This window comes from Leptinotarsa decemlineata, unplaced genomic scaffold (assembly GCF_025532065.1).
Source record: "Leptinotarsa decemlineata unplaced genomic scaffold, Ldec_3_MD MMD2_tig00003736_RagTag_RagTag, whole genome shotgun sequence".
NCBI lineage: Eukaryota > Metazoa > Arthropoda > Insecta > Coleoptera > Chrysomelidae > Leptinotarsa > Leptinotarsa decemlineata.
In genome coordinates this window covers 4,948,185-4,962,588 of record NW_027412593.1, presented here as the reverse complement: position 1 = coordinate 4,962,588, position 14,404 = coordinate 4,948,185, and the positions used below count along the sequence as shown (strand labels likewise).

The 14,404-nt window shown below is 30.9% G+C and overlaps 1 long non-coding RNA gene across 1 annotated transcript; it reads left to right on the top strand.

Annotated features, from left to right (window-relative positions):
- The first annotated feature begins 8,815 nt into the window (after positions 1-8,815).
- LOC141483538 (uncharacterized) lies at positions 8,816-14,272 on the top strand. The gene is made up of 3 exons (XR_012466145.1): positions 8,816-9,003; positions 9,674-9,821; positions 14,081-14,272. It is a non-coding gene; the product is annotated as an uncharacterized lncRNA (long non-coding RNA).
- Positions 14,273-14,404: the final 132 nt, after the last annotated feature.

The following is a 14,404-nucleotide window of genomic DNA, read 5'->3' as shown; positions in this document are numbered from 1 at the left end:
ATATAACAGACCAATCCCACTTACACATACGATGAAACAGTTATTGAATATGTGTATCTGATAATATGGTCCCTATAACGATGAATAGAAAGGTCCATATTGTAATGGAGAGATGTATCAAGCAAACAATCACACTTCGCTGAAAACAATAAATGATGTAAGGGTTCCCCAGGGTTCTGTTTTAGGTCATCTGTTCTATCTGATATACGTGAATGATATTTCTAATGAAAAATGTACAGCAAACAGTCTTGAAGGCCAATAAAGAAATCAAAATATCTGAGGAATGGTTCTCTTCAAATTGATGGGTTTTAAATATGGAGAAGACAACGTTCATAAGATTTAGTCACACAAATAATAAATTCGATCACAAATAATAAATTTGGCTAAAATCTAACGGCAGATATATCACTCAAGCACCTTCTACGAAGTTCCTTGGGCTGCATGTGAATGAACGCCGTACTAACCATATGAATGAAGTGTGCAAGAAACTAGCTCCAATGTGTTAACTCCGAAAAAAAACATTTAGAAATATCGTTGGAGTTGTCAGGAGAGTAAGCTGTTAGAATGTATTTGTACAGCAGAAAATCCTGACTTTCCATTTTTTTTATGTCATACATATACTGATATATGCCAAAACAGAGTAAGCCTCATTCAGAGCGCTGGGAAACAGAATATATCACACGAGAAATGCAGCAATCCTGGAAGTGCCGAATCACCGTCTCCAAAAAACAGAACATTGCCCAAAATTCATGGCAATAACCTGTTTAATCACCTACCAAACTGCTACAAAGATCTCCCTTTGAATAAATTCAAAATAGTATTCAAAAATATCTTATTAAAAAAAGTGTGCTACTCTTTTTATATTTTATGATAGCATACATATTTTCATATTTCATTTTTTTTCAAACCACTTGTTTTTATTGCCTTAAGATGTTTTTATGTATGATCTGTAATCTGTAATATGTTTATAAGGTAAGTCTCTTATTTGTATAATCAAAAACTCGCGTGGACAAACTGTTCCTGACACCTGACTTGTTCTGTATTACGTATGAAATAGTAAAAAGAAACAATTACAAATAATCAACCACCAATAAATACTATTCTATTGAGTCCTTTAACATGCTTCAACTAACCTAGTTCCATCAATAACTATATTAATTATATTGACTACAATTAGTGTAAAATGTTTTTGATATTAATTTACCCCATACTGATACTGTACTATGCTGACTTTTTCTATATTATGCTAGACATAATCTAAAAAACTAATAAATTATTATATTTTGTTACCGAAGTATGCGCTGGTCAGGCCCTATCCCCGAAGCTCTGATAGATTCGGGAGGGAGCGCCAGCATTATCAACCAACGACCATCCCCCACACCGTGCTGTAAGTGGAGTTTTCAGCCAGGAGCTGAAAACTCCACGACAAATATCGTCTTGCTCTGGTGGTCGAAAAGGACTACATCAGGCGTTTTAGCTTGTATGAGCCTGAGGGTGGGGAACGAATAGTTTCAATAAATTCAGCACTGCTCGTTCCCCACAACGGATTCAATATCTCCTTTTATGTATTTGTGTTATAGTCAATAAGGATGACTTTTAATAATTTTTCTAATAGAAATGTTTTTCTAAATTAGAAACAGGTTGTTAGATAACTATACGAATATTGTGAGATTTTCACTTGAAAATTTTACGAAAACACAACACGTGTTTCGATGGCTTCTTCGAGCGTACCTTCACTAACAATATTCTACATATTCAATGCTTAATATATCTAGTTTTACAATTAGACGTACCTACATTTCAAGTACCTGGTTTTGACCTAAGTTTGTGATGAATTAAAATTTCTGAGCTTATGTCCCAGTTTCCACATTTGAAAAAATATTTAGTAAAGGGGAGTAATTCAATTCTAATTGTTCATTCAGTAAATTACCCGAATTCCTGATTCTATTGATTTCTAAACATTCTAGAAGATTGAGTTTCAGACTCTTCTCTTCTAACTATAAGACGTCGCTTTTATGATTTTGAACTCATGTTCTTCTGCTAAAAGGTGGTTTGCAAATGTGGAATTGGTCTTCCTATTTACAAAATAACTTCTATGCTCTTTAGAATAGACCAATTCCACATTTGCAAACCACCTTTTAGCAGAAGGACATGAGTTCAATCTTGAATACGACGTGTTACATTTAGAAGAGAAGAGTTTGAAACTCAATCTTCTAAAATATTCAGAAATCAATAGAATCAGGAATTCGGGTAATTAACTGAATGATCAATTGGAATTGAATAACTCTCCGTAACTAAATATTTTTCAGATGTTAAAATTGGGGGATAAGCTCAGATGATTCAATTCATTACAAACTCAGGTAAAAGTCAGGTACCTACTTCTAATTGTAAAACTAGATATATTAAGCATTGAATATGTAGAATATTGTTAGTAAAGACACGCCCGAAAAAACCATAGTATGGCAAAACACGTGATGCGTTTTTGTAAAATTGTTTGTGAAAATCTCACAATAAAATGTTTTTTGAATACGTTGACTATGAATGGTCTCGAAAACTCAAGAATCGAAAGACAGAGATAGATAGATCGACAATTTATTTGACTATATCAAATACATAAGCATATTCATAGCAAGTCAATTGGTCTCAAAAGATATCGAGTAAACTATTCAGTAATACACTACTACACTTTCAAAAGTAATCGCAAAATATCACATCACATAAACATACAAAAATATAAGAAAAATATAAAAAACAGTTGAACAAACAGTACATAAACGGTAAATATGTTCTCAGAGGCTAAAGGATACCTTGAATATCTTCCAAGTACCTACTCATTGATTGAGTAAAAACTGTTTTTTAGCAAATACGATTTGATGGTTCGTTTAAACTTATTCACACTCATCGTTTTGATTTGATGAGGCAGTGCATTGTTGAGACTAAAATCTAAAGAATATTTTTGTGAAATAGAAAGCTTATATCTAGGAAGTCTGATCTTGTCAGAGTTTCTGGTGTTATGATAGTGAATGTCAGCATTAGTCTAGTTCACATTCACTTTTTTTTTGTAACATTTTTCACCCCTGTACAAAAATTACGACCAAGGTGTCATTCGATTCGTATTTTTGCATAGAAAGTTTAAGGAAAGGTCCGAAAACGCGCCGATGAAAATTACAAAAGTTATAAACAATTAAGTAAAAAAAAATGGGGCTTCAGTTTTTTCTTAATATCTCGGAAAATTTTCAAAATTTTGGAAATTTGAAAAAAGATTTGAAAAGATCAATGAATTTGCGTAAAAAAAAGTCCGGAATCCCGAAACTGTATCTCGATTGTTTATAATTTTTACAGAGCCCTGGAAAAAGAGCCAAAAGCGGGTAGTCTGGATTCCGCGCGCCTTTTGTCACTCTGACATAAAAACAAAAAAAAATCAAACATATTAAATGTAAATATTAAGGAATGAAAAAATTCATGTAATTTTTATGCATCAATAAACAATAATCCGCAGAAATTTTTATCCCAATTTTAACGTTAATTATAAATTTGGTAATTAATAACTTTTTCTGAATTGAAAGTTAATATAAAAATCCCTATAATTATCAAACTAAAACCCTGGCATTTTTTTCCTTTGGTTAAGTTATCCTCAATAGGCAAAAAAATAGATTACCGTTGTCAAAATAAAAAAATTGTTATTTTCTATTTTTTCATTGACAATTGAAAATTATAATTTTATAAAAAATACATTACAAGCTTTTTTTTTCTAATTTTTCATTGTTTCAGTGTCTCATGGCTGAAAACTGATTATTAATATATTTTTTCTCAATTTTCCACAGCTATCATTAATACATTTATTATAAACAAATACATTGTTTATTAGCAAATCGAAAATTTTTTTTGCATTATTTTAATTGAAAAAAATCATGATTTTCAGAAGAAAAATGGTTTCTTAAAAAAAATTCTTTGTTGCTGAAGAATGCGTTTGTTAATTAACAATCGTTTTTTGCAACTAAATATTAAAATTAAGGAACCGTTTTTTAAATCATAAATTCTATTGTTCATTAAGGTTTTGAAAAAACTTTTTTTTAATTCTTTTTTCAATTTTTCAATTTTTTGAATCATAAATTCTATTGTTCATTAAGGTTTTGAAAAAACCTTTTTTAAATTTTTTTTTCTATTGTTCATTTAAAAAAATTGTTATGAACAAATTATTTTTTTAATACTTTGTTCTATAATAACAGTAACTGTGTTTTTGATTTATTCTACTTTTTATAAAACTTTTAATATTGTGATACCTTGATACTTGTCTTTTTCATTCGCTCCTTCGCTTTTATAATTATAATAACTTTCAAACTATTGCAGTTATGATAAATATGCTTCAAGTCTTTTTTGTTCATTATGAATGTATTAACAATTCCTTAAAATCCGATGTACTATTATTGGAACGAACTGCCTGAAATCAATTTTTCAGGTACGATTCAAAAAGTGAAAATGCAACTCCTCTTATTCCATAAAAATATAATTTTTTCAATAGAATGTAATGATCGACACAGTCAAAGGCTTTCAAGAGGTCGCACAACGTGATAGCTGTGTGATTCCGTTGTTCAAGGCTCTCGACTATGCCACTGATTATATCCACTACCGCTGCTGTGGTTGAGCCACCAGCTCGGTAATTGTTTATACAAAGTTACTTTCCAAAATGCATGTATTCAAAAAAGGATCTTCCACTTATCAAGCATTTTCAGTATTCTGACACCTCGACCACTTGTACTAATTTTTATCAAAAATGTACATACACGAACATATATTAAACGTGAATTCAAATACTAACAACTGCCTTCTAGACAATCTGCAATGTTGCCAAATCGATGGACGCAGCATTATTATTAAATTGAAATTTAAATATTCAAAACGAATATTTATGAGCGCCTCTGGCGGTATTCCTTCCAACTGAAAATATTCATTTTCTTTCAAACTTCCTTGAATTCTGCGTCCGAATGTAATATCAATATGCAGCAATGTTTCCTGATTGGCTGTTGGAAAATGGTCCGAACGAAAGGGGTGGTTCCGGTAACCAATCCTCCAACAGAAAAATGCGTTATATGAGGTAATGCAATGGAAGGAGATGGAAATTGAAAGATTGTACTGCTGCGTCCGATATACGGACGCAATAGTGCGGTGGACGCAGCATCAGATGTAAATTGCTAATTGATGGACGCATCATTGATAGAAAGATATATATATATATATATATATATATATATATATATATATATATATATATATATATATATATATATATATTTTTGATCATTCCCATATTGATTTCAATTTAAGAGGCACCGGTATACAGCTGTTTCAGCCTATTGGGCATCGTCAGTACCGGGCAGGCGGTCCTCGATTGAAGACGAAATGAGAAAAACCAAAAAAGTACTTGATCAAAAAACATAAGTGGAACCACTAATTGGTGTATACTTCTGAACATTTCTGAACAAATATACCACATAGTAACGGTTACATATATCAACTATTTTTTATTTTCACATCCAATAATTTTGGAGACTATACTGTAGGAACATGAAGCTTGAATGCGTATGATGCATGCAATAATTTGATTGAGTTTCTATTAAGGGAAAACCCCAAGTCTCTGACAGGGAATTCCCAGCTCAACGCCAAGTAATGATACCGGAATGAATAAAAACGAATGATCAGAAACGACAAAGATGAGAATTTTCCAGTTATTTAATTTCATAAAATAATATAGTTCATCAAAAAAAGAAATATAAGTATTCACAAATTTTTAATTCATATGCTTTCTTGCGCCGAGGAGGAATATTTGTATGTTGAGAATCCCCTGAAGGCGTGTGTACTTTTGGATTTTCCATACATTTAAAAAAATGTAAATGTAAAATGTAAAGATGATTTTACAATTGAATGATCAGCATCACTTTTTGCTTGACTACAACCAATATTATTTTCAACCAGTTTTTTGCAAGTAAAACTGGTAAACTATTTTCATCTTCACCATTTCCTAAAAAAATTGTATTTAGAGGCATGTATCCTTTTTATAAATGATCGATTGGAATATAACTACGATTTATCTTAGATGCAGTTCCAGCTATTTATGAAAATAATACATTATGTGCATACAGTAGATAGAAAATAATACAATATTGATAATAATATAATAATAATAATAGCTTTATTGTCCAACAGTTACCCATTTACAGGACAATATAAAATTTTATCCACAATGCTTAACCATAAACGAAAAATAAAATGAACAAAAAAGGAAAACTAATTCTAATTACCTATTTCAAGTACATGTTAGCAAATCTAATAATGTTGTGAAGGTTAGTGGAGAATAAATCACCATGGGCACAAATGCTATTGAAATTTATGCACATAACATATATTGGGGAATTGAGCATAATGCTAGTTCTTGCTCTGAGAGGTCTAAAAATGGATTGAGATCGTGAAGCTGGCCGTGGTACATTGAAGTTAATTTGTTCAAGAATTTTAGGACAAACTATCTCTCTCACTAACTTGAATAAAAATTTCCAAATGTTCATATATGACATTATTACTGATACCTCTCTCAGGGTAAGAACCATCTATTCTGAAAATAAGAAATTTACAAAACTTTCTTTGAACTCTTCCAATGGCTATGTTATGAATCTCATAGAATGGACTCCAGACGATACTTGCATATTCCATCTTCAAACGTATGTAGGTGAAATACAACAGCTTCATGGCTTTAATATTATGAAAGTTTCTGCAATTTCTAACAATGAAACCATTAGCTCTGAGAGATTCTGAAACTTTTTGTGAAATATGTCTACCAAATGTTAATTTATGATCAAATATTACCCTTAGGTCTTTGATCTCATTACCATCTCAGCAGATCTGAATCCTGTGTTACATACGGGAATGTATAAACCTCTTTTTTTCGACTATAACTCACTACTTTACATTTCTCCACATTGAATTTCAATTTATTATTGCTACACCAAGCAACAAGAAATTCTAATTGAGATTGAAGATTTCCACACTCACCTACTTCCTTAATTATAGAAAATAATTTCAAGTTATCCGCGAAGCATAACCGCTCACAAGCTAAACTTTCACATAAGTCATTAATAAACAATAAAAACAAAAAAAGGCCTAGGTTGGAGCCTGAGGCACACCAGAAGAAGCTATATATGTTCTAGATTTATAACCGTTATAGGAGACGAATTGTTTTCTACATGTCAGATAGGATTGCATCAATAATCCGAAAGTACTCTTGTTTCCGTAAATCTTGTACATACACTTCATCATTTAATTAAACAATCATTATCACAATTTATTTAAAATTCTTTTGGTATATCAGCTCATTAACTATTTCAAATGGTCAATGTTTGGAAATTATAGGTACCCTTTATTTTCAAGGTACTTACTCCTATATTAAAAAATCTAAAGGGATGAGATCTGATGTTCTGGCTGGCTCTGGGTTCATGAAGAACCTCACTGTTAGTTTTTTTGACATATGACAGTTTATACATAAATAAAAATAAAGAGATCTGCACATTTTAACAAAGTGGTATAGCAAAGTGGGGTATAAATTTCACTAGTTCGGACTTCCATTGTCTATTATATAAAATGATTTGAAATCCCTGAAACAAGTAAAAAAGAATAATTAAAAAAGAATAGTTGAAAATAACAATTATATTAAGCAACAATAAACCTGAAATGAAATGATAGTAAAATAACCTACAAGTAAAAATATAATAATTGAATAAATAAAAATTAAAGGAATGCAAAAAGAAAATAATAAAAAAATAAAAAAGTGTAGAGATTCCAAGTCACGTTAGTTCACGACGTTTCGATTGTTGGTATCTACAATCGTCTTCGGGTGATGACTGTAGATTGTACAGATACCAACAGATACCAACAGATACCAACAATCGAAACGTCGTGAACTAACGTGACTTGGAATCTCTACACTTTTTTATTTTTTTATTATTTTCTTTTTGCATTCCTTTAATTTTTATTTATTCAATTATTATATTTTTACTTGTAGGTTATTTTACTATCATTTCATTTCAGGTTTATTGTTGCTTAATATAATTGTTATTTTCAACTATTCTTTTTTAATTATTCTTTTTTACTTGTTTCAGGGATTTCAAATCATTTTATATAATAGACAATGGAAGTCCGAACTAGTGAAATTCATCACGAAACATTGTCAACCACCTTCAAACAAAGTGGGGTATATTACAGCTAACACAAGAAGTTGTAAAAATTATAAATCTGTAAGGAGCAACATATCAGCAAATATTCTTGTGAATGTTCGTAAATGAATGTATATAATAGTACTGCTTCGTGTAGATTTTTACGACTCTTAGCTTTAGGATAGCCAACACACAGCTAACACAAGAAGTTGTAAAAATTATAAATCTGTAAGGAGCAACATATCAGCAAATATTCTTGTGAATGTTCGTAAATGAATGTATATAATAGTACTGCTTCGTGTAGATTTTTACGACTCTTAGCTTTAGGATAGCCAACACACACAAGCAATATTCACATTGCTTCTGTGTTGCCGCTGTTTTTTCCATATTTATGTAGTTTTTTATTTGAAATGTTTTTCTGTGAATGAACATTATTATTATAATTACTGTTGAAGAATCAAAACACGTCAGGCTTACGACCAATTAAAAAATATTATTCAAGAATATGTAAGTATGTTATTAGGAGATTTTTTTTCCACACGCTTCAAATGAGATATTTCATAAATCAAGTGATCTTCATAACCTTCGAAAGATAAAGTTGATGTTTACAGATATTGTGTTTACATACATATTATTAAGATAGACTAACGATATAAAAATAATACTTTCCTACTGAAAAGTCATTTTGAAGTAAATGCAAAATGTTTTCAAGTTTCGTGAAAAATTCAAGAGTGCAGTCATTGCTGAGTAAAGTGGGAGAGGAAATCAATCGCTTTTTCACAAAAAACCAGATTTTACAAAAGTGAGTGATAGAATGTTGTTCAAAAACATGTTAACATAGCCGATTTTTGGTTTTGTTGGAAGGAGAGATTAGTTTCAGATTAAGAAGTACCTATGCCTTTTTTTATTTAATTTCTCTCATTTTCTAATTAAACTGTATGAAAACGAATATCATCATGAAAGTTAGTTCAAAAAAATGTTAAGAGGCATGCATATTTGAAAATAGTGCCTGCCGCATTATATAGAATTTTAAGAAATTCCAGATGTTTTTATTTTGCAGTTTCATGCAACCAAAACATATAGTAGAAACGAAACCTATGATTATTAATTTAAAAAGATTAACCAAATTGTTGTTTTAGAACTTGAAAGTCGAAGCATTGAGAGCAAAATATTTGAGATTAGATATTATGACAATTTTCCGCCAGATAAAGTATTAGGACCAGTAAAAAAGCTAACGTAATGTAGAGATCGTGTGTGATGAAAATATTGTGAAACCCATCTGCATGATGGACATTCAAATCAATTGATTTGGAACGGTTTCTATATTTTCATGAATACCTCTCTACTGATGAACATTTTCAACTCTACATATCGCTATAAAAAATTAAAAAATAATGAAATTTTTCAAATCATCTCATGTTACATCAGTTAATTTTCAACATTATCTACATTCATGTTTTTTTTTATTTCAGAATGCTTTTAATGTTACCAGAGGAGATTTCAATTATTTGCAAAATGACCATATACACTTTTTCAAAAGTTTATTAGGCGAAAATAGAGTTGTTATGGATTCGTCGGATTTAGAAAAGTATAATGTGGATTGGTATTTGCAAGTTAGAGGTTTGTTCTCAACTATATTATTGATAATGACATAATTTATCAATACATTTGCAACTTACATATTTTCATATTCACTAATATAGGGTCTCACAGTTATCTACGACTGGATTTTTTTTATGTCATTGTAAATATTAGCCAATCTATACTTTCGCACTATTTCTTTTGATTTATATTTTTTGTCTTTTAAAATCATTCATTATTTTTTATCGAGGCAAGTATTATTGTCCATTTTTATGCTCAATTCGTGCATTTGGGTGATCTTATTATTGTATATTTATTTGTTTGCTGGCTTTATTTTAAAAAAATGAATGAATAATTGAAAAAAATTTCAATTGATTGTTCATTTTCTCATGGAGAAAATGGAGTACCCATATCACAATGTATGTCATATCGGATCCATTGAAAAAAAGAACTACAACCCTTTTACTCTTCCAAGACTTTAAAGAAATCATTTAAAAAGTGACTATAAATGAAAGGGAGACGAAAATATTGAATTTAATGACACAGTTTTTTATTTCAACTTCAAGTATTCTCCACAGAAAGTATTAACTTCACTTCATTAAATTTTATCATATGATTAATGGTATTATCTCTGAAGCTTTTGTTGGATCAGTTCGAGTACACTCAATTCTGTCTATACTTGACCTCATTCAACCTTCCTCTCAAGTTTTGGAAGATTCAACAGATTACCCAAGCGAGCATATTACGCTTGAATTTAATAGCAATAATGCATAAAATCATATTTTAGATGAATATTTTGTGATCTTTCGACTTTGTGTACTGATTTTTACATATAGAACTCATTTCCAAACATGATTTTTCATGTACATTTTATTCCATGTGGAGAATTTTTCATTGATTGAAACGTTAATTCATTGAAAATAAAGAACTACTACAATCCTTCTACTGTTCCAAGACTTCATAGAAATCATTTAAAAAGTGACGACAGTTCGAGTACAATCAATTCTGTATATACTTGACCTCATTCAGCCTGCCTCTCAATTTTGGAAGATTCAACAGATTACCCAAGCGAGCCTATAACGCTTCAATTTAGTATCTAAATTAGAAAGAGGTATGTATGTAGGAAGTTTTTTTGTAATAAATTGCAGTTGTACAGATTGAGGATTGTAGAATAAATCGAATATTTGAAATGATTTTTAAATCCAGTTTGCTATATTTTTTGATTTTCATAACTGTTTATTATTAAATATTGCATAAAATCATAGTTTAGGTAAATATTTTGTGATCTATCGACTTTGTGTACCGATTTTAGATGTAGAATTTATTTCCAAACATGATTTATCGTGTACATTTTATTACATGTGGAGAATTTTTTCATTAATCGAAACGTTAACGGGTTCACGTACACTTCCATAATGAAATTGATAATTATAGGCTCCGTAAATTTTACGATTTGGCAATGTTGATTATTTCTATTGTTTTTATTGGTCAATCAAATAAGAAGCGGGAATAGGGTCGTGACGTCACCACCATACCACATTCGATTTTTAATAATTAATTACGGAAAACTACGGTATTTAGAGAGATGAAATAAAGTGCACTGTTTTTCAATTTAAAATTTCTATCAAGTGAACTATAAACCAAAAATCATGAAACAAGCCCATTGTTGGAAAGGTTATTTTATCAAACGCTCCCTTGATATCTATGAATATACCCAGGGTGGATTCTTTGTTGTCAATGATATTTCGACTCTGCCAACCACATGGTGAAGGGTTGAATCAGTAGGCCTTCCCGGAGTAATGCATGCTGATTTGAATGAAGTGGGTTGTGAACTAGTACTTCATCTCTTATATACCGCTCACATAGCCTCTCAATAGTTTTTAAAAGAACGGAATGCTTTTGGTAAGGTGTAGTCCATCCTACCTGGTTTGGGAATAAATACTACTTGTACTTCTCTTCACTTACTGGAATATACCTCAGAGCTAGGGAGGCTCTGAATATTCCAACCAGGTGCAGCATAAGAATATCCAATCCCCATTTTCCACACATATTTCACACATAATGGCATCAATAGGTCTTCCAAACGAATTCAAAATTTAGATATTATATCACAACACACATTGTTTTATTCAAATTTAAAGATAGAAAGCACCTAATGAAAGATCCTATATTATTCCCTTCAATATGAATGTTATTATCTATTAATAACAATGTATTTGAAAATTATCATAATGTTTTTGGAACTAATCATTACGAGTTGGTATTCTAACCTGTACTTATGATGCACTGTTTGGAGCCTTTGGAGTTTTAATCTTCCTCTTTGAAGATGATCATTTGGTGATCGAAACACGTGTCGAGGTGTTAAAAATAACGATTTGTAATATTGTAGTAATATTCATTACTACATCAGTTTTAATCTTCCTCTTTGAAGATGATCACTTGGTGATCGAAAAACGTGTCGAGGTGTTAAAAATAAAGATTTAGTGTTGGGAAAACTCCAGTAATATTCATTACTACACAGTTTCAATCTTCCTCTTTGAAGATGATCACTTGGTGATCGAAACATGTGTCGAGGTGTTATAAATAAAGATTTTGTGTTGGGAAAAAACTCCAGTAATATTCATTACTACAGTTTTAATCTTCCTCTTTGAAGATGATCACTTGGTGAGCGAAACACGTGTCGAGGTGTTAAAAATAACGATTTGGTGTTGGGAAAAAACTCCAGTAATATTCATTACTACACAGTTTTAATCTTCCTCTTTGAAGATGATCACTTGGTGATCGAAACACGTGTCGAGGTGTTAAAAATAAAGATTTTGTGTTGGGAAAAACTCCAATAATATTCATTACTACAGTTTTAATCTTCCTCTTTGAAGATGATCACTTGGTGAGCGAAACACGTGTCGAGGTGTTAAAAATAACGATTTGGTGTTGGGAAAAAACTCCAATAATATTCATTACTACAGTTTTAATCTTCCTCTTTGAAGATGATCACTTGGTGATCGAAACACGTGTCGAGGTGTTAAAAATAAAGATTTTGTGTTGGGAAAAAACTCTAGTAATATTCATTACTACAGTTTTAATCTTCCTCTTTGAATATGATCACTTGGTGAGCGAAACACGTGTCGAGGTGTTGAAAATAACGATTTAGTGTTGGGAAAAAACTCCAGTAATATTCATTACTACACAGTTTCAATCTTCCTCTTTGAAAATGATCACTTGGTGATCGAAACACGTGTCGAGGTGTTAAAAATAAAGATTTTGTGTTGGAAAAACTCCAGTAATATTAATTACTACAGTTTTAATCTTCCTCTTTGAAGATGATCACTTGGTGAGCGAAACACGTGTCGAGGTGTTAAAAATAACGATTTGGTGTTGGGAAAAAACTCCAGTAATATTCATTATACACAGTTTTAATCTTCCTCTTTGAAGATGATCACTTGGTGATCGAAACACGTGTCGAGGTGTTATAAATAAAGATTTTGTGTTGGAAAAAACTCCAGTAAATATTCATTACTACAGTTTTAATCTTCCTCTTTGAAGATGATCACTTGGTGAGCGAAACACGTGTCGAGGTGTTAAAAATAACGATTTGGTGTTGGGAAAAAACTCCAGTAATATTCATTACTACACAGTTTAATCTTCCTCTTTGAAGATGATCACTTGGTGATCGAAACACGTGTCGAGGTGTTAAAAATAAAAATTTTGTGTTGGGAAAAAACTCCAGTAATATTCATTACTACACAGTTTTAATCTTCCTCTTTGAAGATGATCACTTGGTGATCGAAACACGTGCCGAGGTGTTAAAAATAACGATTTGGTGTTGGAAAAAACTCCAGTAATATTCATTCTAACCTGTGTCAATATTGTTCATTCATTCCGTATAATCCCTTCTTTAGATCTGTTAAACAATCTACGAATGATATATTTTCTTTGTGTTCAACTGAAATGACGTTGTTCTGAAAGTACTATTATTTAATTTTTTTTTGTATCAAGATGGAGTAGTAGAAAGCCAAAACCTTCTTTCCCAATAATTATTGACTACCTCGATTCTTCAAAACATTTAATTATAACTGAAATGTTTGTGATTTTTATATTTTCAATGTTTTCAAGTTCAAGTTCACTTTATTCACGAGAATCTTTCAATCTGTTAATAAATGAGTTCTTGAAATCTTTTAAGAATCTCAAAGCTATTATATCAAAAATAACCACAATCCTTTTTTGGAAAACTAAATATAAAGCTAACTCTTTGTAAAACTATACGAACACTATATACGTTGAATTTTGATTTTCTATAGGTAATAGTGCCATAGTATTGAAACCAAAATCAACCGAAGAAGTATCAAAAATACTCTCTTTTTGTAATGATCACAAACTTCCGTTTGTCCACAAGGTGGAAACACCAATGTTGTTGGAGCAGCGGTACCAGTTTTTGATGAAATAATAATATCTACTGAGTTGATGAACGAAATTATCGAGCTGGATGAGGAAGCTGGTGAGTATAAAAGTCTCTGAAGTGGTATTGTTATGATCATCTTTTCTTTCAGGATTCTGACTTGTCAGGCAGGTTGCATTCTGGAAAATCTTGATAACTATTTATCCGAAAGGGCCTCATTGTACCT